The 24,732-nt window shown below is 38.3% G+C and overlaps 1 long non-coding RNA gene across 1 annotated transcript; it reads right to left on the bottom strand.

The window, feature by feature from the left end:
- Positions 1–1,567: 1,567 nt before the first annotated feature.
- Positions 1,568–21,124, bottom strand: LOC116513960. The gene is made up of 2 exons (XR_004256066.1): positions 21,095–21,124; positions 1,568–1,645 (listed from the first exon to the last, which is right to left on the bottom strand). It is a non-coding gene; the product is annotated as an uncharacterized LOC116513960 (long non-coding RNA).
- Between the last annotated feature and the right edge of the window lie 3,608 nt (positions 21,125–24,732).

The raw sequence follows: 24,732 nt of genomic DNA, 5'->3' as shown, positions 1-24,732 counted from the left end.
TCCTGAGACCAAGAATAACATTACAAGACAATCAAATACACCAGCTAACTCCAATGGCTGAAGACATCCTCTGGAGTCACGAAGAGCTATGAACGGGGAAGAGAGTGTCATGAAGAGCTATGAATGGGGAGGAGAATATAACAAAGCTGAATTGCTGGTCTATGAAGGGAGCAAAAAGCCATGGAAATTGCAAGATCAGGAGTTGACAGATAGGCAGAAGAATTGAACCCAAAGCCAGTAGTAAAAAGATCAGAAGAGTTATTTGTGGGCAGAATATAGAATAACCTACAGGAAGATGACTCTAGAACAATTTTGCTCAGCCTCAGTAACTTTAAGATGCATGGATTTCAATTCCCAGAATTCCCTAGCCAGAACTCTGTCTGAGAAAATCTGGGATTTGAAATCCTTACATTTTAAAGTTGTTTAGATTGAGAAACACTGCTCTAGAGGCAGTGGTGGATTTCAAAAATTTTTGGAACCTCTTCTGTAGGTGTGGCCTGTTTTCTGGGTTCACTGGTGGAACCTCTTCTAACCGGTTCAGTAGATTTAGCGAACTGGTTCTACTGAATAGGTGCGAACTGGTAGGAACCCACCTCTGTCTAGAGGTGGCTGATCTGTGAGGCTCACCCAACATAAGGCTGCACAGGTTGTTTTGCCAACAGAACATGGAAAGGGGGCAGAAAGTAATTGCATGGAAAGACCATGGAAGTACCTGGTTCATGAGGGAAATTGGGAGACCAATCGACCAGACTCCCTGCCTACCATCTCACATTACATTCTGAGTGGTCATCTACTCAAAATCTTTATTAGGGCTCCTTTCATCTCAGCTTTCCACCCTCCCCTCACTTAAGAGCGCCTGGCCACTCTATTGTAAATTCTGCCTCGTTCTACATACATACATTTCTTCCTTTAGTTGAACATAATCATAAGTGAGTCCTGTGGAAAGGCCAGATGATTTTTTTTGGAGTGGTGGTGGCGCGCAATCCTGCTTATTTCTGCATTAATTTCAACATTAAATTTTAACAACATTTCTAAAAAAAAGTGCAGCTCCAAATCTGTAAACAAGGGCAATAGAAAGTTGTGTTCTAAATCATGTCTAGATCTGAGAAATTCCATCAATGTGAACTGTATAAATGTCTCTGTCATCATTCATGATAATCAGTTAGCTCACTCATAACCATATTATAAAAGCAAATTTAACTTCAGATTTAACAAAACTAACCTAAAGGCAAGAATGTGAATCACAGAAAGGCAACAGCAGAATAATCAGAGGATCAGAAGGAACAAAAATAGCACCAAACCACAAAGAAGGAAAAATATATATTGAGTACATGGTAGTATTTACATTGACATTATAGAAAGCAAAACCATCATGAATATTCAGTGAAATGATTCCTGAATGCCAGGAAGAAAGAAATATTTATAATTGTGGTAAGATCTCTTTTTGGATAAATTGCTGTTCATGTAAAAGTAAGCAAGCATTCATTACATAGTAGTGGTATTGCAGCTAAATAAGTCAGAACAATTTAAATACATAAGGCCACTTCACTTTCCACAATCTATGGCTTACCCTATCAGAATGTGAAACTCAGTGGGAAAAGACAGGAAACAAAAGTTCAACAAGATCAGCAAACATCCTGGGACCCTAAATATGAAAATCAAAAGAAAAAAATAAAGACAATGAATGAAGAAGTTATACTCTCACACAGCCTTTGGCCTTCATAGAATTAATAAAAGTGCTAGAACACCACACGAGAATTCTAACTACTTATTTTTCTCTTTTTGGGGAGGTGGGAATGATTATTTTAATTAATTATTTTTCATAATAATTAATTAATTATTATGAAAGGATGGAAGGCTGAATCAGTCAGGATTGAAGGATGGAAGGCTTGAGCCAGTCAGGATTGAACTGCTGGCAGTTGGCAGAATTAACCTGCAATACTGCATTCTAACCACTGTACCACCATGATATGGTACATAGTAAGACAGAATTTGAAGTACAGTTGTGTACCAATGATAAATACGCAATTGCTAAAAGAGTATAAACTTTTGCTGAAATGTGAAACAGAAGAAAAATATGTTAAGGAATATATGATAAAGTGGGATAAGAACTTTGGTTATAACCTACACATGGATTAATGGAAAAATACATGGTTAAAATCGTTGCTATTTAAATAATATTATCATCTTAGATAATTTTTATAAAATGATGCATTGTCAGTACATTATACCAGAGAAATTATCTAGAATGTATGAAGATGTTTCAGAGTATGTTGGAAATGCAAACCACATGAAGGGACATTTTATTGTGCTTGGTGGAAATATAAAAAAGCTTTAAAAATGGGTTGACTTCTTTGATTAGAGAAAGTTATCGCTGGCATTCATCAATTATTGGAAATCCTTTGTGAACTTTTTATATGAGAAAGAAAATGATGTTGTGATTTATGATTGTAATGGTTTGAAAGAACAGATTATAGAAAGAAAGGAATTGTGATGACATTAGGAAAGGGTTTGATTCAAGGCCAAAGAGGGAGCAACCTGCCTTGACAGAATTGTGACACAGCTTGATTAGATTGAGTTTAGATGCCTGCCAAAATGGATACCCTCGTATTTAACTCAGATGGGATACAGGAATGGTTCCTGACCCACCAGGAGATTTAGTTTAGCTATGGAAGCCAAGTTATACTTTCATGCAGCCTTCTAGAATTAATGAAAGTGCTAGAAACCACATGAGAATTCTAGCTACTTATTTTTCTCCTTTTTGGGAGGTGGGAATGATTATTTTAATTACTTATTTTCATCTCACTTAATTTAATTGTAAAGGAAAAAAAAAACTGATTTTTTTTCCAGAACAGAACTTTTACTAAGAAGACTCAAACTATGACTTTGCAGTAATTCATCCACTGTCATTTTCCCCTGCCAGCAGCAAAACAGAGTTGCATGGAGAAAATGTGATTTTAGTCCAGGTGCAAGGACTGAAGAGGAGGACTAAGAACGAATGGGCTACTCCCCGTAGGAGTTGTAACAAAACACACAATACTGAACATTCCAGAATCCTCCCATTCTGCTTGAAAAGCATGAAAATGAAGAGAAGGGATGTATAAAGGTTTTTTTTTCCTGAATTTGCAACTTTTTCCTAATTTCCTAATTCCTAATTGTAACTAAGGAGATAAAATGTCTTCTTCTCAGTACATGTTTTTTCACATACTGATAAAATGGAGAGTAACCTTTCTTCTTCAGAAGGAGAGAAAAAAGGAGAGAATCGTCAGCAAAACTGGAAAGGCTTATAGTATACTGTTCATGCATCTATTTCAAACTTTTATGAACAAGGATTTCCATTCTGATTCTGATCCTTGGGTAATTTTCAAACAGGAAACCCCTGGGAAAAAAATTAAGCTTTTAAAAATGTTTTCTCAAAAGGGGTCCATACAGTAACTTGTGAGGATTAGGTCCATCAGACTTTAATTTACTTTCTTTAAGTACATATTGAACAATCTCTCCCACCCACCCCCTCTCTGTGCCCGGCCCCACAAAAAGCAATTATAACTTCAAAGTCAGGACCCTAAAGAAAAGGAAGTTGTAATACCTCCTGCTACTTAGAAAAATTTTAAGATTTGACTACATTTAAAAAGAAAATACAGCTTGCTACTACAGTCATGTGTGGATTTCTATATTTTCAGCTTTGTGTGGGGGGGAATAGACTTTACTCCTTGAGACAGGGGAAGGGCTCCTACACATTGTCCTTGCATTACTCTTTTTGATCCTGTTCAAAAATGTTACCCAGTGCAGCTCCCTGCATCAAAGGAGCGCTTGTACACCCTGGGATCTGTTTCAACCCTGAGGCAATGAGGCCAAAAGACCCTTCTCATAAATTCTCATTCAAAAGTTTTTAGTTATCAAGAGGAAGTTTCCAATTGCTCCCTCACATGTGGGAAAATATGTAAGCTACTGAGAGGACCTTTGTCTGGGACTTTAATGGGGGTAATTTGCAAAGGGGGAGTACTAAAGTTCTCATGTGCAGTGCATACAGACAGTAAGCAGGCACCTCCTTGGTATTTAATGAAGTTCCATGAATCATCAGCCATACAATACCCATCAAGTTCTATAAATCACCTGCAATATTTTAGGCCAGTAAGTCCGAACAGCACAGTGGCAAAGAGAAACACCTACAGGAACTTGAAGGGAGGGCAGGAGGAGGGAGGGAGGGAATGCAAACATAAAAAGAAAAGAGTACCCCCACATTTGCCTTCAGCTGCCCTGGCAATCTGGAAATTAAACCCTGTTGTTTTAACCAGCTTGCTTTGCAGAAAAGGGAGACCATAAAACAAACATGGTGTTAGCTTGCTTCTCCCCCACCCTCCCCTTCTCTAAGAGTGAGAGTGCTTTCTTGCAAATGACTGATTATGAAATAGAACTGCTTATACAGACACACAATCACATGTACAATAAACAACACACACATATACACACAGAGAGAGACCAGGATTCCAAGGCCAGAACATTTAGCCCAAAAGAATAAACAGTAGGACTTGAAAAACATTATATAAGTAATGTAAATTTACTCTATACTCTTTAAAATTGCATTTAGGAGAAATGTAAACAAATAAATACCAAACTGGATTCTCTGCTAGTTTAATCTTAAATGGCGCTTTTTAAAAAATCAGTCAAGATTGACAATGATTCAATGAACATTGTTGACTAATGCTTAGTTAGATAGATAGATGATAGATAGATAGATAGATAGATAGATAGATAGATAGATAGATAGATAGATAGATAGATAGATCTAAAATAGAGCTGGAAGAAACCTTGGAGGTCTTCTAGTCCAACCCCCTGCTCAAGGAGGAGACCCAATAACATTTCACATAAGTGATTGTCCAGTCTCTTCTTAAACACTTTCCGTAATGAAGCACCCAGAACCTCTGAAGGAAAGCTGTTCCAATGGATAATAGCTTGAAGTTGAATAAACTAGTGTTGACTTCAGGTGAAATGAATTTAATGGATGGTTTCAGTGAAACAGTTTTACCAGTAATATCACATATTAATGTTAAGGTGAAGGAGATAGATATTGTAACGCATCCCATTGATGGGCACTGAAATGAAGGCAAAAAAATTGTTTTATCCAATGCCTTCTTCTCAGGGTGAAAACAGAAAAACAGTTTATAGAGAGAGGTTTCTTATTTTAAGGATTAGAAGATTGGGATTTAGGCCTAGGAGGATTTATGCAGCTTCCCTGAATCTTAAAGTACAGACAAGTATTTAATTTTTGTCAGATGTAGTAATAAAACATTTCACAATGTTCTAACTGTGTAATGAAGATACAGTTATCAGAAAGATTCATAATGAATAAAAAGACTTACGGTACAGCAACAGCACTTAGACTTATATACTATTTCATAATGCTTTACATTATTCTATAAGCAGTTTACAGTGTCAGTATATTGCCTCCAACAATCTGGGTTCTCATTTTACCGACCTCGGAAGAATGGAAGGCTGAGTCAAACTTGAGCCAGTCAGGATTGAACTGCTGGCAGTTGGTAGAATTAACCTGCAATACTGCATTCTAATCACTATACCATCATGATATGGTACACAGTAAGGCAGAATTTGAAGTACAGTTGTGTACCAATGATAAATATGTAATTGCTAAAGTGCATAAACTTTTGTTAAAATGTGAAACAGAAGAAAAATAGGTTAAGAAATATATGATAAAGTGGGCTAAGAACTTTGGTTATAACCTACACATGGATCAATGTGAAATTACATGGTTAAAAGGGTTGGCATTTAAATAATATTATCATTTTAGATAATTTTTATAAAATAATGTATTGTCAGTAGATGACACCAGAAAAATTATCTAGAATGTATAAAGATGTTTCAGAGTATGTTGGAAATGCAAACCACATGAAGGGACATTTTATCATGCTTGGTGGACATGTAAAAAAGCTTTTTTAAATGGATTCAAATACATAGATTAATGCAGAGGATTTGAAAGATTAGGATCCAATTAGAGCCAGAATGTTTCTTTTTAAGATTGATGGATAAATAGTTAGAAAATAGCCATAGAATATTATTTCAATATCAGATTACTGCAGCAAGATTATTGTATACAAAGATGGAAAGATTTGGCTTTACCCACCCTGGGTGAATGGTTGATGAAATTGATAGAACTTGCTGTGATAGACAAATTGACTTCTTTGATTAGAGAAAGTTATCACTGGCATTCATCAATTATTGGAAACCGCTTATGAATTTTTGACATGAGAAAGAAAATGAAGTAGTGATGTATGGTTGTAATGGTTTGAAAGAACAGATTATAGAAAGAAGGGGATTGTGATGACATTAGACATTAGGCTTTATTATGGTAGAATTGTATGTATAGCTGGCAAGTGGAGTATCAGAAGAGATTTTTATATTTCTGTTTTTAAATTTTTCTTTATCTTCTTTTCTCATTCTTTTTTGTCTGCCTGCCTGCCTGCCCGCCCACCCACCCACCCACCCACCCATCCATCCATCCATCCATCCATCCATCCATCCATCCATCCATCTATCATCCATCTATCATCTGTCTGTCTGTCTGTCTGTCTGTCTGTCTGTCTATCTATCTATCTATCTATCTATCTATCTATCTATCTATCTATCTATCTCTTATAATCTATGTAAAAATTTTTTGTCTCCCTGTGACATATTGAATTTATTCCTAGCCTAAGGCAGGAGACTAGCTTAATTTATCCCTGGTAATAATTCTATCTCTTTTCCTGACACTATCCAACGGCAGCTTCAAGATGTATAAAATCTTTGTATTTATCACCTGCTACTTTGGAAGAGTGCCACAAGACTGTGCTAGCTTGAGATAGAGACAAAAGAGTGGGATAAACAATGGAGACCACAACATTTATGTCTGTATAGTTTTCTGCTGATTTAAGGAAGGAAGTGAGCTCTTCAATTCAGCAGTGTAGAAAGGCTATATGCATTTGGAATTCTTATTTCAAAGGCTCAAAATAGACTCTGCCATTCAGGATGTATATATAAACACACACACACACACACACACACACTTGTATATGCATCCTGGAAAATATATCATATAGTGGAAGACAAAAATCACAAATAAAGTTCAACTGAGATTACTTTGGTTATTTAATCTGCTCCTAAAACAATTATGGGAATTGGCTTTGCAAAATGCTAGGATTGCCTGAAAACTTCAGAATTTAAGGAGGCAAATTGGGGTGGGTGGGTGCAAAACACCTGTCGTTATTTCTTCAATTATAGGATAAAACCCACCTAAAAATGTAAATCTTTCTCAAAACAGCAGCCATACCTTTTTGTCAGATTTTGAGAGGATGAAAAATATTCAGCAACTGCTAAGCGAGGTTTATATTGTACTTTTGATTTAATCTGTCATTCTCCTTGACAAAAGAAGCAATTAATCATTTTCTTAGAAAAAAAATGTTCAGAAGTTTTATTAAACTTTTTTCCCACACAAAAAAAGGAAAAGTGAAAAAAGATGTGTAGATGTGGAAAAGAAAATTTGCAAAAGCAATAATCTGTTTTAGCATTTGGGTACAGGTTGTTTCATGGACCCATGAATTCATGATTTTTTTTAATAAAAAGAGCATTAATGTTTTAAAATAGAAAGTCAAACATTTATTTTGATTTTTTTGAGCCTCACATACAGCACTCCACAATAAATTAAACATATATTTCTCAGATTGCAGAGAACATTTGGTTTGTCTTCTTCCTGAAATGTTATAATGTCTCAAAGCTTAGAACAGTAAGAATTTTTTCACTGCTCAGCTGATATGTGTCTTCTTGATCCTTTCCCTGGCTTTTATGTAAAAAATAGGCAGTTTATTTTTTTTATTTTTATTAAATTGATTGGCATCTTATCCTCAGTCTCTATTCACCTATATATGCCTTTCAATGGAAAAAAATGATTAAGAGGAAAATAAAACCAATAACACAACATTGTTAATGTACATTAGATGGGAATTAAATGTCCCATTCAAACTGATTCTAAGCATTTCAGATATATTATTTTATTAAAATATTTATTCACATATTAATTCAGAGAAGGAAATCATGCCCAAAATTCACATTCATAATGGGCAGGAGGCAATGTCATTTTTTTGGAGTAGGCACAATATAAATATTTTCTTTGATTCCAACATCTTAACATCTGAATATATTGACCAGAGGTAAGAGAAATTCTAATCTAACATAGTTGAAGAATCCAATAAACTTTTTCATAGCAGTCTGATCCTGTCTAGCTATTCATTACTGTGCTCTCCAAAATCTTTGGAAGAAGATATTAAAACTGCGCTAGATTATAGCTTATTTAGATGAGTTGTTTGAAACCTTGAGTGAACCTGAACGCAGAATTTCTCTGCAGTTAATAAAAGCAGCTATGTCTTTTTTCATAATTTTTCTAAGTAGCCCTACTGCTATTTTTAAAGCTCTGGTCTGCATGAATTCCTAAGTGCTTCTTCTGAAAAAAAAGAAGAAGCACATTGTGCACAGTCCTATTAAGTATTCCGCTAAACTATTTCTAACATTAATTCACCCAAGTTGGAAGTATCACAACAGCACATAGGTTTGTATTGATATGAAAAACTGATAATCTGGTTTGAAAGTAATAGCCTTCAACAGGTGGAAGATGAAAGACAGCATCAGAGGGAAAGCACTTTTGACAGTGATAACCATTCTCTTCTTGACAGTCTCTTTTCAAAGATGGCCTTTCTAAAGTCCTTGCTTGTTGTTGGTTTTTTTTTAAATCTCAGAACCAAAAGTTTTATTTGCCCAGACATTAGCTAAATGCTGAACCTGAATTCCTATTCAATTGTTACACTGAGGCTATGGTGTGTAATGTCCCTGCAGAGCTTTATCTGATTTGGTCCCTCATTGTTCTTATCTTCAAGATGAAAATAGAAGATCAGCAACCTATAAGGCATTCATCAAAAATTACTGATGTGCACTAAATAGGATTGTTTCTTTTGACTTCTCCTTTGCTGAAAGTATATTTGTTAAGGTGAAGAGAAGAAATCATAAATTTCACAGTTATTAACATATAAATTAAACAAGTTGAGGCTGCCTATCCATCCAAACCAATCATAGAAATCAAATCAAGAGCTGTGGTGCTACAGTGGTTAGAATGCAGAACTGCAGGCTGCTTCTGCTGATTGCGGCTGCCAGAATTCTGCAGTTCGATCCTCACCGACAAAGCGTTGACTCAGCCTTTCATCCTTCTGAAGTTTGTTAAAATAAGGACCCAGATTATTGGGGTGGGGGGGCAATATACTGACTCTGTAAACACTTAGAAAGGGCTGTAAAGCCCTAGGAAGCGGTATTTAAGTCTAAGTGCTATTGCTATATTTTAAAAAGAAATTATTTTTGGAAACATAATAGTGAATACTTATCTAAGAAACCCCTCCCCCAGTAAACTAAGTGAGAGACTACAAGATAAATCAGAGACCAATCTACAAGAATCTTTTATACCATTGTTAAGCACATTCAATTCCCAGGCAATTCTCCTGGAATGATTTCCCCCTCAGAAGTCTTTATTTTCCCTCTTTTTCTGTTTTCTGACAGTACCTTTGATGATCACAGTTTCCATGTGCTAAAAAATGAAAATAGTTTTTTGTATTATATAATTTTTCATGATATGAATAGTTTCGAAGTCTAGCTGCCGAGAAGTATAAAGGGATAGAAATTACAAGGAGAGGGGAGGTTGGATTAGAAGGCAGTCTACAACTATTTCAAATACTCAGGATCAAAAATATGATCCTGTATCCAAACTGGTTTCAGTGCAAAGAATATTTTCCCCCTGTTAGGTATACCAAGCTAGGATAGATTTTGTAGATGAAACTGGGCAGGATGCACAACATATCAAGGATACTATATTCAGAACCATGATCTTACTCATTGATTGGACATGGATATTGCTACCATTAAATGAATAACTCATGATGTGGCTTTTGGCCTTCATAGACTTGTGAAGTCTCTGCAACTTTCTGTGTGACATCCTGTATTAAAGCCTTCAGCAAAGAGAGTTTTTATTGGACCCTAACTTTAATTTATTTTCAGGCATAGGATAAGCCTTGGCTCTTGGCTTCTGAGAAAGTTTTATCCTGAATTTTTGCAGATGATTTGAGCTGTTTAACAGTTGTTTGTGTGTGTGTGTATACGTACATACACACACACACACACACACACACACACACACACACAGACACACGGTTCTGGCAACAATCATGATTCTCTCATATACTGATTGGATCTGATTGTTGCATAGGGTTTATGCACCTTGGCAGTTTTTTCCAAGAGGAATCTCCATTAGGAGAAGCTTCCTTGGCTTTCCACCTTAAAAGAATACATTCCAGAACTGGACCTGCTACTTGAATGCCTTCTGCTCATTTATGGGAACCATGGTATCTTCTGCTATTTGTAATGCCACCACCAAATAATACAAGTGGGAAGGGAGTTGTATCCAAGATCATGTTAAAAAAAGAGAAGTAATCAGAAATGAAAGAACCAAATAATTGCAAGTTAATAGAAGTTAATAGAAGTTAAATCTTCTCTCCCGAGAATATTTTTAGTTGTTGCTTATAATAAATAAAAATGTATCTTTGAGATTTTTTTTTGTGTTTGCCCCATAGTTGCCCACAGAAACAGGAAATGGTTAGGATAAAATCTATAGTTTTTTTTTCTATTTTAAATAGGTAAGTATAAATAATACCAAAAGGTGAGCCATGGGAAGAATACAAGGTGCATTTCATATTACCTAGGCAGCAGGTGAATTCTTGTGGAATACAATCCAAAGGAGATGTTTTCCAGAGGAAATGAGCTAAGACAAATCAGGCTAGTTTGAAGACAAGATTAGCAGGGATATTTTTTTTTTCTGGTGATCACAAAGGTGCTGAGGGGAAATAACTTTAATTCTCTTTCTGTATCCCAGGGAACAAGAAAACATTTTACATCCACTAGAACGGCCAGGAATTTAGAAAGGCCTTGTGGCATAATGAAAAGTGAGTGAAGCTAAAAGGACGGGGCTGGCGATTGTGCTGCTAATAAATGAAGTTTCACAAGTGAGGCCCAAGCTCAGGGGGAGGAAACTAAAGCAGGACTTGAGAAGGATATTTTAGCGGTTGTTCATTCCCATTTTGACCTTATAAATGGAAGCTACAATTTAAATGACCTTGGGATATTCATTTTTTTAAGCCATTGGTAGTAATCAGATCAGGTATGTAAAATTTATTTGTAATTACAGTGCATTCTTCTCTTGTGGTTAGAATAATGTACCTGGATAGAGAAGAGAACTAAAAAGAAAATGGTAGCAGTAGCAGTTGCTTAACATATTTCACAACAGTTGGCAACAACACGCAGCTGATCTAATGGGACAAAAGGCAGTTTTCATTATTTATGTAGAGCAGTTGTCTCCCAATTTAATCCTCTCCAGATGTGTGGGAATGATAGTCCATATATATGAAGGACCTCAGCTTGGGGAAAAAATGGTATAAGATCAATGGAAAAAGGATAAGGCAAATGTACTGTTAAATATTACTAATGTGAAGTTTTATGAGAATATCCTACACATTTTCTCATACAACTTATGTTATTGAGTTGAGTTATAGCACATTTACCTTATACCTCTTTGTCTATGAACCATTACCATAATTTCTTCAGTGAAAACTATGAAATTCCCATACTAAAATGGACCTTTGCTTTGTTCTACCAAGTTGGTTGACTGATTCCTTTCTTCTCTAGAGGCATCCAGAGATCAGAGGCTTCCATTGAAATGATGAAAGCAATGTTGCATTGTTGTGACACAAGCTCCGTCCTATTCATACATTTGTGCCACCTCAAGGTGCATCTATAAAAGGGACAAGCTTGTGTCACAATAACACAATGCTACTTTTGTCATTTGTCTACCCCCTTCAACCAACCCTCCAGATGCCTCTGCCTCCTCTCTTCCTGCTAGACAAAAAAAATGTAGTCAATGTAGAGAAAAACCTTTGAGGCAATTAACAGTGGGAATGTATAGGATTGTTTTAATATAGGATATAGCACATAAAAAGTAATAAGACATGGAATCAGTCACAATATCATAGTCAACAAGGGCAGAAGAAAACAAACATTGAAAAAATTGAAATAGTTTTAAATAACTAAGAAGATGCATCATCAAAACATAGGGTTTTTTTCTTTTTAATTATTACAGAAGTCTAATTTTCAACTGCTTTACCCTTGCCTAGATACAGGTTAGTAATTCTGGGAGTTTAATTGCAGTTTCTAGATTGCCATAATTTGTTCATCCTTAGTACAGGCAAAGAAAATGTCATTGGCACTTGTAATGAGCCAGAGCATTTCAACAATATGGAAGCATCTCAGAAAATGGTTGCTGGGAACCTTGGAAAACCCTGGAAAAATGAAGTAAAAATGTATATAGTGGTCCTCCATAATTGTCAGGGAATGTCTAAGAAGATCCAATTTCTTCTCAGTAATATGATACAGATACCTACCTTCCCTTGCTTAATTCTCTTTCATCTGGAGAAATCCGCCATGTCAGTACTGACATTGCTTTTGATTAGCTGCAACAAATTTTACAAGATTCGATCAACAGGTATGAGAAAATAAGACTCTTAGGTATCCTCAAGCAGGAACTTGAATTTTCCTCAATGTTTTTTCTTACCATAATAAGGGTTGCAGTTGAGATCACATCTCTTGAATCTCTGGATTCTGATATGTTGTATTATTCTTCCTGAGTCAACAAAACAAAAGTTCTTTGCCTGCCAGGTCAATGAGACTTGCTTACGACCAGATAAGATGCTAAATGCATTTTTTGATTGAAATATACAAAACTTCATATCTGGATGTGTGGCAAGTAGATATGTGTGAACATGGAACAAAGGAAGCAGCTTTACAACTATAAAGAAAGAATATACTTTTATCAACTGAAACATATTCTTTCTCTGAAACTAGAACTATCTGTCAAGCATGCCTCCTTCAATATCCAAGAAAGGAAAACCTCAACTCCGTTTTAATCGAGATAAAGTACTTTTACTAGATATGAAGTGAAAACAGCAAAAGGACAGCAAGATCTGAGCCAGAAAGGCAGGAACATCTACATATCAAACGTTTACCCAGCACCCTCCCCCCAATTCCCCAACCCATTGTCCAACCTGCAACTCCCCAAGGTATCATGTGGGGTGCATCTTCAAACAGCCTCATCAAGTTGGTATGCAAAACAGTTGGCCTTGACCAAGTCCAAACATCAATCACCAGCATGTGCAGAAGATGGTGAGAACAAGACTCCTCCAGTTCAATATAATTCCCTTCCCCAATACTATGCAAACCCCCTCCCGGTTCCTATGGCAGCCGATAGCAAGCAAGCGTAGCAAGCAAAACAGAGGCTGACACTATCTTTCATAGCAGGGATTTGTCACAGGTCTGCTTGATGGAATGAAGAATTAAATATCCTCTTTGTATTTGAATGGAACAAATGTGCTATTTAAAAATTCTGTACATGTCAGTGGTGGGAGTCAAATTTTTTTACTACCGGTTCTGTGGGTGTGGTGTGGCATGACTTGGTGGGTGTGGATTGGTGGGCATGGCAAGGGAAAGATATTGTAAAATTTCCATTCCCATCGCACTCGAAGGGAATGTTACTGCAAAATCCCCATTTCTTCTCAATCAGTTGGGACGCGGGAGGCAGAGGATAGATGTGGGGGGGCAGGGCCAGTCAGAGGTGGTATTTACTGGTTCTCTGAACTACTCAAAATTTCTGCTACCAGTTCTCCAGAACTGGTCAGAACCTGCTGAATACCACCTCTGAAACAGATACATAAATATTTAAAATGGTTAAAATTGGTCAAGAAAGCCACACTTCTGATATTCGATCTGCAATTTATTGTTGTTTTTATCTTTAAACATTAAAATGAAAAATCAGTCTCTTACATTTACAATTGGTACCAAATGCAATAGGTTGCATGCTAAATAATGCTAGATATTAGGATATATAATAATATAGCTCTGTGCAGGCCCTGTATTAACTGTCCATAAATTCCAGGTGTGATTTAAAGTGGTGGCTTTAACTTATAAAGCCATATATGGTTTAGTGCCAAGGATCTCCTGAATCACTTCCTTTAACCAATATGTCTGTCTGTCTGTCTGTCTGTCTGTATTTAATTTATTAGCTATCCAACTTCACTAGATTTCAATATGATCCATCCAGTACAAACAACTTGGAAAATTTTGGTCATTCCCCAGTAATCATGAAATAGAGTAGTAGTTGAAATTGGAGGCTAGTAGGAGATGCTTCTCCACTGTAGTTGCTGTCTTGTAGAAGAGTCTTCCTTGCAAGACCAAGCTTACACTGACTCTGTTACTCTTCTAGAAACTTCAAAATGGAGCATTTCTGGAGAATTTTTTAAAATAATAATTAGGATAGTACCATAGGAATTAGTACATTGTTTTAATGATAAATGTTCCTTTATAGTTCAGCTTATATTTTCTGTCATGTTGATAAATGGCTGAAAATCACAAAATTGTGGCAGTGTAAAATTCTAATAAATATGTATGTGTATGTATATTTATGTGTGTGTTAATGTATTGAGCTTCACACAAAAAAGGTTACTCCGATTCAAAATCTTTTCACATTTCTACTTCCATGGCCATCCAACATGTTAAGCTCTTGAAGTACTCATTAAAAGTAAAACTTTGTACAGGACATATTTTCAATCTACGCATATTCAAATTTGCCAGTGAGAAACATACCGTAAATCATCCTAGGTTAACCTATCCTGCTGGCATTTGGGATTTGAGATAGAGTTATACCTCCTTTATTATATGGGTCAATCAATGGGATTATATTCTGTGTAATTATCTCTCTGTTTATAGTCAAACTCACACATTCTCTTTTTCTTCTTACTTTCTTCATCAAACATTTTCCAGACATCTGATTTTCTTACCTTTAGTCTTAAGTAGAGTTAGAGTTGTGGCACATGGGATCATTAACTGCAATTTATATAGTGAACCCAAATGGATGGGATATTTTTCTCCAATTTTCACTAGCATGTTCTAACTGCAACAATTGTTGACAAGATTTTGTCAAGGCTCTGAAAACCCTTGCTTCTGTGAATGGAGTTTGCCTCTAACAGGAGCTGCTAATTGTTTAGTCTGAGGCTCTTCTTAGACATTTGCTCTGTTCTATTAAGGGCAGGTTTCTGTAAAAATAAATGAAGTTTGTAGCCCTTTTCTTTGTGGGATAGCCTTTCCAATCCCTATACAAATTCAGGTTCTGTTGTCCTGTTAAGCTAGCCATGCAGAAAACTGTTTCCAGCCAAAGAATAGGAGTAGCCAACGTATGAACTCTATACCTCAATGAGGTGTTAACATCAAAGCTTCCTTGGTCCATTTAAATGCTAACATTATTAGGCAAGGAAGTCTAAGAAACAAGCACTCAGTGGGAGTCAAAGAACATGTTGTAAAAAGAGTTTTCTTTATGCTCATCACACTCCAATTCACTTAGGATGAGTTCTTGTTCCTTGCCTTCCAGTTTCCTAATTAAGTCTTCTTTCGCTTTCTACGGTGTTTAGGCTGGAGGGTGTCTTTTTCCATGTTCCATTAGGTTTTTCTTTTCCCATCCTTTCTCCACCAACTTTTCTCTGTTATTAAGCATTCGTGGTGGAGCTGAGCTCCAACCCAATTGATGCAACCAGTACCTTTTCTACTATGAATGGCCATTCTGAGATTTAAAGCCATTGAACCACTCCTCATACTTAGAGGTATGCTGCCACTTTCAGCTCCCTCCATCATTATTCAGACACAGCATTCACACAGGGCTTAACTAATGCCATAATGTTTTATGGGTTTTGAAGGCCACAAAACGTACAATGCAGAGTGATTATGGCTAGCCTACATCCCAATTTAAACATCTGTTTAAATGTGTAAAACAGAGATTTTAGTAATATAAATAGAATTAGCACTATTTCCAAAAACAATTTATATAATACACACATGCCTAATTCCATTTATGGTGCCAATTCCATTCCAGTCACTCCTATCCATATGCTATCTGTCATTCTCAAAGAATTCAAAATGTTTAGTAAAACAGGTCTTACCTTTTACCTTCCTTATGTTACATGCAATCCATTTTTCTATATTTCTTCTCAGGTAATCTATTCCAAGTATGAAGCTAAAGTCCTCGGAACCTCATTTCTTTTTTTAAAAAAAGCATGATATTGACTATTCTTCAGTTTTGGGGCAGTACTAAATGAAGGCGCTGCAAAATGTTATGTTAAATGTTGAAGTCCAGATAGCAAAGCATGGAAACAATTCTCCAAAGTTGTAGTGCTAACTTTTGTTCTGACATAGGCTTCCCAAGAGCATGAAGCAAACTCCTTGTCCCGGGAAAAAACACTTTTATTAATTTACTGTGAATTATGCTCATTCATATCCAGCAAAGTCTTTCAAGGGAGGATTTACAGTCACAGATCTCATCTGGCTTGGAGAGCTGACAGGCTGATTTCTGCAAAACTTGGCAAGGAGTCTCAGAGCGTCACAAACCAATTAAGCAAACTAATTGTCTCCTACAAACTCCACTCCACTTTCATTCCTCTTTTATTTCCTCTGGGAGGGGCCATTCATTGTCCACCTGTGGCCTTACTCCCAAATCAACCCCTGTACTTTAGCTGTTCCCTTCATCTGGCAATGCTGTGCATTGGCATCCTGGGAACAGGCTCCATCTGTTCATCTGCCTCACCGATATCAGACTCTGAAGTCAGCTAATAACTGGCATACGGCTCTGGCCCCCTCTCTGTCTCTGACACAGAACCCTCATCAGAGCCTTCCCCAGACTCCAGGACTGACCCATGTTCCTTCCCAACCTCCTCACTGTCCAAATATGCTGCCAGCTGTGTTGGTTGCTGGTGGGCCACAAAACCTTTTTTGTACTTCATTAGTTGACGATCTCTAATATGCAAACCTAGATCTTTATTTTTATAGACCACAACATTACTTCCTGATTATTTGTATGTGGATCATGGAAATTTGTGGATTCAGTATGATCGAAAACAAATGCAAAATCTAACCAAGACCTGAAAGGAAGCCTGAACTAAGGAAAATGATAGAATTCACTGTAACTATTGGATGCCATATCTGTGTTATATTTCTGAAGGAAGAAAGTCCAACTACAGGTAACCTACATTCCTTAGGCATACACACCCAGCAATATATATTTGTATTTTCCACACATACCTCCTAAGCAAGGCAACCAGTTTTTACTTGCTTAATTAATACTGAAGAGGAACTGTCAGTCCTTTCAGACATGCCAAAGCCTAGGGTGGGTTCTCTCTGATTCATAAGGTTCATGGTTCAAAAAAGCCAGAGAGGGTTCATTGTCAGGAATGTCAGGCAAAGGCAGGGTTCCTAGGATTGGAGAGAGGAGAGGGATGGGGAGGTGAAGGGAAGGGAGGAAGATGAAGATGATGATCCACACATCCAAGGAATATCTGGTACCTTCACATCCTTTCAGACAAAAAATATTTTTATGAAACAACTGAATTCCTTTTTTCTCCTTCTTCTCCTAAAGTAGCATAGCTTCTCCCCTTCTCCTGTCCATGTTTATTGTGATGTGAGACACATCTGTTTAAGTCCATTGTCACAGTCTCACAACAGATTTCCTAGGTCTAACCAATATTTAGGAGGGCTTAACTTATTTGAGTCTTTAATGTGGCCACTGCAGAGGTGGGTTGCCAATTTTTCTACTAACGGTTTGGGTGTGCTTCCGCGCATGATGCTTCTGTGCATGGACCCAGCGCCACTACTACTGGTTTGCCCGATCTGGGCCGAACCGGGAGCAACCCACCTCTGAGCCACTGACTGTTGATCATGGGTATCATTAAAGCTAAGGGTGGTTCAGATTTTCAAAATCTGCTACGGTTGTTATAGATTTAATACAAATACAACTACATGATCCATTAGACAAGTGATTTGTTTGGAAAAGGTAATGTCTCATGTGAGAGCTATATGTGTTTACTGCAGTATATACTAAGCAACAATTAGCAGTAACAATGCACAAACACAAGTAAAAGATTTCTGTTCAGGAATAGTCATCAAGAGTTCATTTACCTACTTATCACTTCTTTGATGCTCTCTATTGCCAACCTTTTTCTCTGCAGAGAAAAGACTGAAACATTTCTATATTACACATTATTTTATAAAAACTTATATTTAAAAATTAGAATTAGAAATAAATTAACCTTGTGTCCATTTGACTTGTGGCCTCCAATTAAAGTAGTGCTCTACATCTTAGGGAAGATTCTTTTTCTTGCTTCCTACCTCAACTTTTCCAACCAAAATTCCCAGAGATTGGAGGTTATTCTTTCCTGCCTACGTATATTCAGATCAACCTCTCCCATCCTCCCACATGCACATGTATGAGAAATTCTTTACTGAAAAAATAAAATTGAGACATAATTATGGATCTGCTGAATAATATGCCAATTGATCTGTCATCTGCACTGAAATGGCCTTTGGGAAACAAAAGAGGTTGGGGAAAGAGAGCGTCACATAGGTGAGAAAGGATGCAGCTGATCTAGACTGGACTATCACAGACCAAAGATCTAACAGGAAAAGATTGTATGTTATGGAGAGTTGTGCCATGCCATTTCACTCTACATTTTTTTATGGACATTCTTTTTGGGAAGGAAGTAGCTGTCAGTAAATGAGCCATATTATATTGATAGAAAACGTCACAGGTAAAACTTACATCATTTCTAGTCAAATGTTTCCCCTTTTATCAACAATATTGTAGACAGTATTTCTGCATGTCTGCTGTTACATGCTTTTGAATGTTGATAATCCTGCAAATAACAAAAACTATAATGTGTGATGCAATGTTCGATTTTAGTAAAGCAACTCACACTGAACCTTCTTTTAACTTCTTAAACCATGGCTGTGGGGTTTCCAAGGAAGGACTTATTAGGATTAAAAAACTTCAATCAAAGATATGATCTATTCTGTCTCATGAATAGTTATCTTTGAATAGTCTAATAATATTTAGAAGGAGGAGATGCAGTGGGAGAACTCAACACGTTTTCTGCTCAGTGTACATTGTTTCTAAAGGCTCGGCAAAAAGCTTGAAACAATTTCCACTGCTAAATGTAAACAAGGCTTACAGATAGCTCTGTGATGTTGGTATGTAAAGACCAAATGAGATCCGTTTACACAAATAAAATGGAAATTTAAATAAAAAGCAGCCACCATAAAAAAAGGGGGGGTCATTTTAATTTTTCTGGCTGTTTTGGTTAATGCAACATCGTGTATTTCTGCCAACAAAGGCAGTTTCTGATCAAACCGCTCCATGATTTGCCTTGGAGATTCTGCAGACAGGGTGGTCCTCCTTTAGGGATTGGATGAGGAGGGGGAAGTTCAGTTAACATTACACATCTTTCATATATGCAAGCTGGTAAATGGAGGGCTGTTCAGCTGTGCAGTTTGTCACCTAAAACTGAGCTGAAAGGATTTTATATACATGGAAAAAGACCTAGCCCCATACAGTTCCTTTTTGTTCTCTTCTTCTTCCTCCTCCTCTTCTTCTACAATAAACCAAATAATATTTTATAGATGAAACAAAGCTCCTAGCTTCACAGAGATGGTGAACAGCTGGCTGGAAGGAAAATGTTCCTTTTACGTAGCAAATTATGTTCATACAATACCAGAGTTTAAACGCATGGCGATATATCTTACAGATTCCTCCACAATAATTACTTCATGCAAAATAAAGAAGTAGCCACATTTTACTAATTACATATTATTATTTCATATGTTTGAGGGAAAAAAATCTCTTTCTTATTAACCATGATAATGGGATTAAGGGATACAAATGCCCAGATTTATCTAACAATAAACCTTCATATTAGACCTCTTTCTTAGATTGGGGAAAACAGCATGGATATTTCCTCAACAAAGGAAATGAAAAATAGACAACAGCAGATCCTCAAAAAGGAAGTGCGTGAAACTTGTGCTTGGGAAAAATGGACAATTCCAAGAGTTTCCAATCGTCTTTAACAGGTATTACCCTCAAAATCATAGGTGCTACAATTGGTTTTGTTTAGTGGGGATAGGGCCTGTTTTCCTGGTAGAGCACTGCTACATTTTAGGCCAGTTTTAGATGTGGAAATTGCTTTCAATAAGTGAGAAATGGCTACCTGCTATTCTTTTATTCCTGGTTCCTTCTCTCAAGTATCTAGATATTATCACTCTCATAGGAGTTTCCTGATGCATATGATGGTTATGTGTCCCTATTGTTCAGGAGGTAACCTATTTACAAATGATCTAACCTAGTTTTTTTCAAACCCCTGCAATTTTAAAATGTGTGAATTTCAGTGCCTCAATTTCCTCAGCTAGCATGCGAAGCAAAGACCTAAGCATGCTAGCTTGGAAATTCCAAGAATTGGAATCTTAATACTGTTGAATTTAGCCATTTAGAAATTATGGTCTAATACCAAATACCTTCTAATGGAAACCTTCTATTCGCAGAATTACCCATTTCAGTAGATAAAGTAACATATAAGTTAAGGTGACCAGATTTTCAGATTGGAAAAGAGGGACGCCCTTGACCGGGGGGGGGGGAGGGGGGGGGCTTGATTAAAAAATTTTTTTTTTGTCAAAAGGTCACCCCAGGACACTGAAACCAGCATAAATACGAATCTGTTGCCAAACAAAATTTTGATCACATGACCATGAGGATGCTGCAACGGTCGCTAAGTGTGAAAAATGGTCGCAACGGTCGCTAAGTGTGAAAAATGGTCATCAGTCACTTTTTTCAATGCCATTGTATCTTCCTGATTATTAAAAGTGCAAATTCACTCAGTGTCAATCATGACTCCTGAGTCCATTTCAAAGTATTGTGCATAGAAATTTTAAAAATGGCTTGTTTCAATTTATTTTGGATAGAATCTTTTTTTAAATAGTTTAAGACAATTTAAAAAAAGAATCAACACAGAATAACACTATTTTTAAAAATCATATGCACAATAAATAAAATATTCTTTTAAAATACATTAAAAAAATAAAAGAAAAAACCCAGCTCACTTACCAGCAGGCAGGCAGAGTCAGCAGATCTTCGTAGGAATGGATGGAAGCACACAGGGAGCCTATATATACGCAACTGCAGTAACAATGACAATGATGAAGGATTGGATTGAGTTAAAGAATAAAAGAATTCTGATCTTAGAAGGCCATGACCTGCAGGCAGGCTGGCATAATTTCTTATGGAATGAATGACAAACATAAAACGCACAAATACTTTCAAAATCATTTAATTAGAACTTTACTGCAACAATGGCTCAAAATCAAAAAAATCCACTATGTGAAAACCCCAAATTGGCTATCACCAACAGAAAGAACGACACACCCAAATTTTACAGATTGGAACAAAATTCTAAGATACAGAGATCTAATTGACAGACAGGGAAATTTAAAAACAATTGAAGAATTGGCAGATCAGAATATGAAAGGTGACTGGCTAACCTACCTCCAAATTAAAACTAAATACAATAAAGACACTAAAATATATGGTATTGAAACAGAACCACACAAATTGAATAAAATTATTCAAAGTCTGGACAGAAAGATGATAGGGAAAATATACAAATTCCTCTTGAAGTATCAAATGGAAGAGGAAATTGGAAACTGTAAAAGAACCAATGATAAAATGGGAACAGAACTTTGGCTATAACATTGAACTAGACAAATGGGAAAAATTTTGGGGAATAAATTTAAGAATGACACTATCAATCCCATACAAGGAAAACCTTGTTCTTTCAATCCTTCCAATATTTTTTTCCTTCATTCCCTTGTCTGTTTCAATATTAAGTACATTTCTTCCTTTCTTCCTATAATTTTTTCCATTTTCTTCCTTATATTCTTTTCCATTTCAACATTGTCTTCCTTTTTTCCTTCCTTCCTTCCTATACGTCTTTCCATTTTCTTCCTTATATTACCTTTTCTGTTTCAACAGTCTTTGTTTCTTCCTTCCTTCCTTCCTTCCTACCTATACTTCTTCTTTCATTCATTATATTTTCTTTTCCATTTCAATATTAAGTGTAATTCTTTGTTCCTCCTTCCTTCTTTCAATCCTTCCAATACTTTTTCCTTCATTCTCTTTTCCTTCAATATTAAGGGCAATTCCTTCCTTCCTTCCTTCCTTCCTTCCTTCCTTCCTTCCTTCCTAAGTTATTTCCATTTTCTTCCTTATATAATATTTTCTGTTTCAACATAAACTGCCTTCCTTCCTTCCCTCCCTCCCATCCCTTTCTTTATATTTTCTTCATGCTTTCTTTTCTTTTTCCTCTGCTCTTTTTAAATCCCCCCCTTCTTCTCCTCCTCTACATTTAGGTTGGATTAGTTTGTTTATTAGTTAAGTCAAACGTTTTAATAAAAGTTTCATCTTTTAAGATTCGTCCAACGCATCCAATTGTAACCTTAACAGAATCCCATTGATTCACGAACGGACTCCACAGACAGCAGCGGGGAGCCCCAGAAGCCAGAGGACGTTCTCTGCTGGCGTCCACTGCTGCCACGACATCTCTTCCTTCCGCGACGAATCCCATTGATTCACGAACGGACTCCACGGAAGGAAGAGAGATCGGGACAGCAGCGGGAGGCCCAGAAGCGAGGGGACGTTCTCTGCTGGCGGCGCCGCTCCCCCGACATCTCTTCCTTCCGCGGCGAATTCCATTGATTCACGAACGGACTCCACGGAAGGAAGAGAGATCGGGACAGCAGCGGGGAGGCCCAGAAGCGAGGGGACGTTCTCTGCTGGCGGCGCCGCTCCCCCGACATCTCTTCCTTCCGCGGCGAATTCCATTGATTCACGAATGGACTCCATGGAAGGAAGAGAGATCAGGACAGCAGCGGGGAGGCCCAGAAGCGAGGGGACGTTCTCTGCTGGCGGCGCCGCTCCCCCGACATCTCTTCCTTCCGCGGCGAATTCCATTGATTCACGAACGGACTCCACGGAAGGAAGAGAGATCGGGACAGCAGCGGGGAGGCCCAGAAGCGAGGGGACGTTCTCTGCTGGCGGCGCCGCTCCCCCGACATCTCTTCCTTCCGCGGCGAATTCCATTGATTCACGAATGGACTCCATGGAAGGAAGAGAGATCAGGACAGCAGCGGGGAGGCCCAGAAGCGAGGGGACGTTCTCTGCTGGCGGCGCCGCTCCCCTGACATCTCTTCCTTCCGCGGCGAATTCCATTGATTCATGAACGGACGCCACGGAAGGAAGAGAGATCGGGACAGCAGCGGGGAGGCCCAGAAGCGAGGGGACGTTCTCTGCTGGCGGCGCCGCTCCCCCGACATCTCTTCCTTCCGCGGCGAATCCCATTGATTCACGAACGGACTCCACGGAAGGAAGAGAGATCGGGACAGCAGCGGGGAGGCCCAGAAGCGAGGGGACGTTCTCTGCTGGCGTCCGCCGCTCCCCCGACATCTCTTCCTTCCGCGGCGAATCCCATTGATTCACGAACGGACTCCACGGAAGGAAGAGAGATCGGGACAGCAGCGGGGAGGCCCAGAAGCGAGGGGACGTTCTCTGCTGGCGTCCGCCGCTCCCCCGACATCTCTTCCTTCCGCGGCGAATCCCATTGATTCACGAACGGACTCCACGGAAGGAAGAGAGATCGGGACAGCAGCAGGGAGGCCCAGAAGCGAGGGGACGTTCTCTGCTGGCGGCGCCGCTTCCCCGACATCTCTTCCTTCCGCGGCGAATCCCATTGATTCACGAACGGACTCCACGGAAGGAAGATAGGTCTGGTCTGGGCAGCACGCACAGAGCGGGAAAGGCAGCACCAAAGCCTGGCCGCGAGCGAGGGAGCGCGCGGCGAGCAGCGACGCCGGGCTGCTTCCTCCTCCGCCGCTGCCGGCGGCTGATCCCTCCGGGGCAGGAGAGCTGGGAGCAGCCGCCCGAGAACTTCCACATGGTTCCAGAGGTTTTGCCGCCCGTTCCAGCGCAGCACAGGGGCTGGCTGCGAACTCCGCAAGGGGACTGTCTCCTTCCCCAGCCCAGCGCCTCCCGATTCCCATGGTACCAAATTAGACAATACAAAACATGATTTACTCACCACCAGTGAGTAAGCGCAGCTGCCCAAAACAAAGACGAAATAAAATGGAGACTCGCGCATGCGTCCTCAGCTAAGGAGTCCAGCCAATCAGTGAGCTGGTTGGCCAGCTCACTGATTGGCTGAAGTCCAGCCAATCAAATCAGTGAGTGGCAGGCTGGGCTGGCTTAAATTTGTAGGTGGTAGCATAGAACAGAACGATGAGCCAGCCCAGCAGCTGATGGGTGGGAGCTGCAAGCGCCAAAAAAAGCGTGCCTTTTAAAAAAGCGGGCGGGACGCGGGAAAATGCATCAAAAAGCGGGGGTGTCCCACCAAAAGCGGGACGTCTGGTCACCTTAATATAAGTAGACGTACAAAAAGATAGAAACAATCCAAAGGGTTATCTTATTCCAGCATTCTCTTTCCACAGTGATCCATCAGACAGATTTGGATTCACTAGAGCAAGTTTATATAATAATTGCAAACTGTTTAATATGTGAAATATAATATTATAACTCAGTCTAATATTGAATTAGAACGAATACTTTTTAATGATTCTTGGGAAGGGAAAATGGATATTTTAACTATAGAGCTCTCAAACCAGGAAACAGGAAATATGTACACCTAAATCCATTAG

The sequence above is a fragment of the Thamnophis elegans genome, chromosome 1 (assembly GCF_009769535.1).
Source record: "Thamnophis elegans isolate rThaEle1 chromosome 1, rThaEle1.pri, whole genome shotgun sequence".
NCBI classification, from domain to species: domain Eukaryota; kingdom Metazoa; phylum Chordata; class Lepidosauria; order Squamata; family Colubridae; genus Thamnophis; species Thamnophis elegans.
Note: the sequence above shows the minus strand (reverse complement) of the source record. Positions and strands in the feature narration are given on the sequence as shown.